This window comes from Heterodontus francisci, chromosome 18, assembly GCF_036365525.1.
Source record: "Heterodontus francisci isolate sHetFra1 chromosome 18, sHetFra1.hap1, whole genome shotgun sequence".
Classification (NCBI taxonomy): domain Eukaryota; kingdom Metazoa; phylum Chordata; class Chondrichthyes; order Heterodontiformes; family Heterodontidae; genus Heterodontus; species Heterodontus francisci.
Genome location: NC_090388.1, coordinates 32,672,210 through 32,678,209, shown reverse-complemented (window position 1 = coordinate 32,678,209; position 6,000 = coordinate 32,672,210).

The window sequence follows — 6,000 nt, the reverse complement described above, 5'->3', positions numbered from 1 at the left end:
TTCTGGCCAGCCTCCCATCTTCCAATCTACATAAATTTGAGCTCATCCAAAACTCTGCTGCCCGTATCTTAACTCCTTCCAAGTCTTGTTCACCCATCACCCACTGGCATACACTGGCTCCTGACCTGACAACACCTCTGTATAAAACACTAGTTAGGCCACAGCTGGAGTACTGTGTACAGTTCTGGGCACCACGCTATAGGAAGGATGTGATCGCACTGGAGAGGGTGCAGAGGAGATTCACCAGGATGTTGCCTGGGCTGGAGCATTTCAATAATGAAGAGAGACTGAAAAGGCTAGGGTTGTTTTCCTTAGAGCAGAGAAGGCTGAGGGGAGATATGATTGAGGTATACAAAATTATGAGGGCCATTGATAGGTTAGATAGGAAGAAACTTTTTCCCTTAGCGGAGGAGTCAATAATCAAGGGGCAGGAGGTTTAGAGGGGATTTGAAAAAAAAAAATTCACTCAGAGGGTGGTTGGAATCTTGAACACACTGCCTGAAGTGGCGGTAGAGGCAGGAACCCTCACGACATTTAAGAAATATTTAGATGAGCATTGGAACACCATAGCATACAAGGCTACGGGCCAAGTGCTGGAAAATGGGATTAGAATAGTTAGGTGCTTGATGGCCGGCACAGACACGAAGGGCCTATGACTCTTTGACCTCAATTTTTAAATCCTCATCCTGGTTTTCAAGTCCCTCCATGGCTTTGCCCCCTCCCTATCTCTGTAATTTCCTCTACGCCTACAAGTCTTCAAAAGCTCTGCACTCCTCCAACTCTGGCATCTTGCACATCTAAACTTGCCTCTTTAATCATGTTTTTGGTCATCGATCCTGATATCTCCTTTTGTGGTTTGGTGTCAAAAAATGTTTTTATTGGTAATGCTCTTATTAAGCACCTTGGGATGTTTTGTTACATTAAAGGTGCTATATAAATGCAAGTAGTTGTTGTTGCCACCAAAAGGGTGAGTAAAACATTCATTACTACCTTAACGTTGAGCCAGTAGGATAGGGGGAGTGTTGCTCCTCACTCTATTAAAGCTGCGAGATGTTGCCTGACAATCTAATCTAACACTTGCCTTGCCGCTAATGCAGGCATCCCTGGCAAATTCATCTCCCTGTGTGACCAGCACACTGCCACTAGGGGCGCTGCTAGCAATCCTCTTGCACCAGTCTTGCCTTGATGACACAATACAACCAATTTTGGATCATCCTCTTGTTTGTCAGTTTCAATGTGCCAGGTGAATTTGCCATGGGGTTTATGCCCAAAGTCAGATGGAAATCAATTTCTCGGTCAGTGTGATAGAGACAACAACAAAAAATTGGACAATGATAGACAGAAAGCAGAGAGTAAATGTAAACAGTTGTTTTTCAGACTGGAGCCAAGTATACAGTAGTATCGCCCAGGGGTCCATATTAGGATCACTGCTTTTTTTATCTATATTAATGGCCTGAACTTGCATATACAGAGCATAATTTCAAAGTTTGGAGGTGGCACAAAACTCAAAAATGTAGTCAACAGTAAGGAGAATTGTAACAGTCTTTAGGAGGACAGATAGACTGGTGAAAGGTGCAATGAAAGGTGAAACATGCGTCAGGTGCAATTTAACATGAAGAATGTACCAGGGATGCAGGATTTCAGTTATGTGGATGGACTAGAGATTTTGGGATTGTTCTCCCTACAGCAATTTAATAGAGATGTTCAAAATATTGAAGGGTTTCGATAAAATAAGGAAGGAGAAACTGTTTCCAGTGCCAGAAGGGTCAGTAATCAGAGGATACTGATTTATGGTAATTGGCAAAAGAACTAAAGGTGAGATGAGGAGACTTATGCTTTGAAATGCAATGCCTGCAAGGTGGTGGAAGCAGATTCAATAACTTTCAAAAGGGAATTGGATATTTACTTGAAAGGGAAAATTAGCGTGGCTATGGGAAAAGAGCTGGGGAATGGGACTAATTGGATAGCTCTTTCAAAGAGCTGACAGGTACAATGGACCGAATGGCCTCCTTCTATACTCTACAATTCTATGACAAGACACCGCGAATGCAAAAAGTATGTGAAATGCACAGAGTGAAGGGGTGGCATGCAAAGATAGAGAGTAGAAAAAGCTTTATTCTAGTTAAGGGTAGCATGGGACTAGGGCTGGGAGGGAGAAGGGGAGGAGTCAGACTTCAAACTGTGTAGATTACACACCTGTTTTAACTTTTGTTACATTCAATTAATAAGCATTCATTAATTTCTTCAGTGGAAATGCAAAATTGTCAGCATATTCCATTTTGTATTGCTGAAATGATTTGAATAAAAGCATGCAAGATTTCACCTAAACTTGACCAAGAGGTCTTTATTCTTTTACTTTAGGAAGTAGATCATGCTGAAAGAGAAAAAAGACACGTGAATGGAGAGTGAAAATGCAGTTTTTTTCTAACTGAATTTGAAAGCATTTCAAGCAAACAGAATTGCTTTGATTACTATCACTCATGTTTCATTAATGGAAAATATAAACATTCTATTGGGTAACAGGGCAGCACAACATAAAACATCAAGTTTAGTGATTGCAGAGATTTCTTGGAAGACTCTTACATAAGCAGTCAAACTCCAGGACCATTTCCCAATGCTACCAAAGCTCCCTTCAGTCCGACTAAGCCTATCCCTTTCCCCAGTACTGCTAAATACCAGGCCACCAATTTGTTACAAGAACAGATAATGCTAGAACTACTCAGCAGGTCAGGCAGCATCTGTGCAGAGAAAAGCAGAGTTAACGTTTCAGGTTGATGACCTTTCATCAGAACTGGCTAAGGTGAGAAAAGTAATAAATTTTGAGCAAGTGAAAGGGGGGAGAGGGATGAAGAAGAAAAGGGAAGATCTGTGATAGGGCTGAGGGCAGGAGAGACTAAAAAACAGAAGTTTCCAATGGTACGAAGCCAAGTAAAGAAAGAAAATTGAGGTGCTGTTCCTCGAGCTTGTGTTGAACTTCAATGGAACCCTGCAGGAGACCAAGGACAAATGTCAGAGTGGGAGCAAGGTGGAGAATTAAAAAGACAAGTGACAGGAAGCTCGGTGTCACACTTGCAGACTGATTGGAGGTATTCCGCAAAGTGGTCTCCCCAATGTAGAGGAGACCTCATTGCGAGCAGCGAATACAGTATACTAAATTGAAAGAAGTACAAATAAATCGCTGTTTCACTTGGAAGCTGGCTTTGGAGCCCTGGACGGTGAGAAGGGAGGAGGTAAAAGGGCAAGTGCTGCATCTCCTGTGCTTGCATGGAAAGGTGCTGTAGGAAAGGGAGCAGATGTTGGGGGTAACTAAGTGGACCAGTCGTGGAGGCGGAGGAGGGTGGTGGTGGATGGGGACTGGTTGGGCCTCTGTTCAAGGAAGAAGCGGGGAGCCCTCAAACCATCCGGGTGGGGGTGTAGAGAGATTGGATGTCCATAGTGTCGTGGAGGGAACTGTATGCTGAAAGGGGAGGGGAAGATGTGTTTTATGGTGGCATCATGCTGGGGGTGGCGGAAGTGACGGAGGATAGTCTGTTGAATACGGAGGCTGGTGGGATGGGAGAGAGAGAGAGAGAGCAGTTGGAGCAGAGCGGAGATTTAAAAAGTGCGGCAAAAGGTTGGAGGCCGGAGAGAGAGAGAGCAGTGGGAGCAGAGCAGGGGAAAAAAATCAAAAAGTGGCATTAGAGTGACGTCACAATCAACAGAGAGAGCAGAGAAACAAAAAGCCAGCCGGGGTGAGTATACCAGTAAGCTTTTAATTTAATTTAATCTAAATCAATCAAATATGAAATAAGTCTTGATCAATTCATTAGTATATAATCTAAAAACTAAGGCAGATTCTTTAATTTATAATATTGAGTGAGAGTCCAGCAGGGAGTGTATTTTTTCAAATTAGGACCTAATACATAAACTGTATTTAGTATTATTAGGGTTTATCAGTATTCGTAAGGTTTATGAATAGTGGTAAGGTTTATTAGTATTGGCAAATCTTTATTAGCATTGATAAGGTTTATTACCAGTGGGAAGGTTTACATACATAATATATAATAAAAGCAAAATACTGCAGATGCTGGAAATCTGAAATAAAACCAAAATTATTTGGAAATACTCAGCAGCTCTGGTAGCATTTGTGGAGAGAGAAGCAAAGTTAACGTTTCAGGTCAGTGACCTTTCATCAGAACTGGCAAATGTTAGAAATGTAATAGGTCTTCAGCAAATAAAGTGGGGGTGGGGCAAAAGAGAACAAATGGGAAGGTGTTGAAAGGACAGAGGGTTACGGAGAATAACTGAGAAGGAGGTCATGGAGCAAAGGCAAGGACAAAGAATGTGTTAATGGTGTGGTGAAATACAAAGCATTAGTGCAGAGAGGGTGTTAAATGACAGAATAATGAAAGCCCTAGCCAAAAGCAAAATGTGAAAAAAAAGTGGGCAGGCAGATGATAAAGAAAAGTGTAATGACGAAACAAACTAAAATGAAATGAAATAAAAATAAAAATACAAAGTAAAACTAAAATAAAAGGTAAAACTGAAAAAATGGAGGGGGGCCCGTCATGCTCAGAAATGATTGAATTTAATGTTCAGTCCGGTAGGCTGTAGCATGCTTCACCTGAAAGAACTGTTTGGGGCCTTGGATAGTGAGGAGAGAGGAGGTAAAAGGGCAGGTATTACACCTCCTGCAATTGCATGGGAAGATGCTGTGGGAAGGGGACGAGGTGTCTGAGGTAATGGAGGAGTGGAGCAGGGTGTTGCGGAGGGAATGATCCCTTCGGAATGCTAACAGGGGAGGGGAGGGGAAAATGCGTTTGGTAGTCGCATCACATTGGACGTGGTGGAAATGGCTGAGATTCATCCTTTGGATGTGGAGGTTGGTGGGGTGGAGAGTGAGGACAAGGGGAACCCTGTCGTGGTTCTGGGAGGGAGGGGAAGGGGCCAGACACAGTTGAGGGCCCTGTTAACCACAGTGGGGAGGGTGGGGGATGGGGGGGAATCCTCGGTTAAGGAAAAAAGACATATCAGAGGTGCTGTTGTGGAAGGTTGCATCATCAGAGAAGATGCATCGGAGACAGAGAAACTGGGAGAACGGAATGGAGTCCTTAAAGTAGGCAGGTTGTGAAGAAGTGTAGTCTAGGTAGCTGTGGGAGTCGGTGGTCTTATAATGAATATTAGTGGACAGTCTATCCCCACAGACGGAGACAGAGAGGTCGAGGAAGGGAAGGGAAGTGTGGGAGATGGACCATGTAAAGGTTAGAGAAGGGTGGAAATTGGAAGCAAAGTTGATAAAGCTTTTCAGTTCGGGGCGGGAGCAGGAACCGGCACCAATACAGTCATTGATGGACTGGAAAAAGAGTTGGGGGAGGGGGCCTGAGTAGGACTGGAACAAGGGATGTTCGACATATCCCACAAAAAGGCAGGCATAATTAGGACCCATATGGGTACCTATAGCAACACCTTTTACTTGGAAGAAGTGAGTGGAGTTGAAGGAGAAATTATTCAATGTGAGAACAAGTTCAGCCAGGCGGAGGAGGGTGGTGGTGGATGGGGACTTTTTGGGCCTCTGTTCAAGGAACAAGCGGAGAGCCCTCAAACCATCCGGGTGGGGGTGTAGAGAAATTGAACGTCCATAGTGAAGAGGAGACGGTTAGGGCCAGGAAACTGGAAATTGTCAAAATGAAATAGGGTGTCCGAAGAATCACAGATGTGGGTGGGAAGAGACTGGATCAGGGGAGAAAAGATAGAGTCAAGATGGAAGAAATAAGTTCAGTTGGGCAGGAACAGGCTGAAATGATGAGTCTTCCAGGACAGTTCTGTTTGTGGATTTTAGGAAGGAGGTAGAAGCGGGCTGTCCAGGGTTGCAGGACTATGAGGTTGGAAGCTGTAGAAGGAAGATCTCCGGAGGAGATGAGATCAGTGACAGGCCTTTGGACAGTAGCTTGATGTTCGGTGGTGGGGTCACGGTCCAGGGGGAGGTAGGAAGAAGTGTCTGAGAGTTGGCGCTCGGCTTCT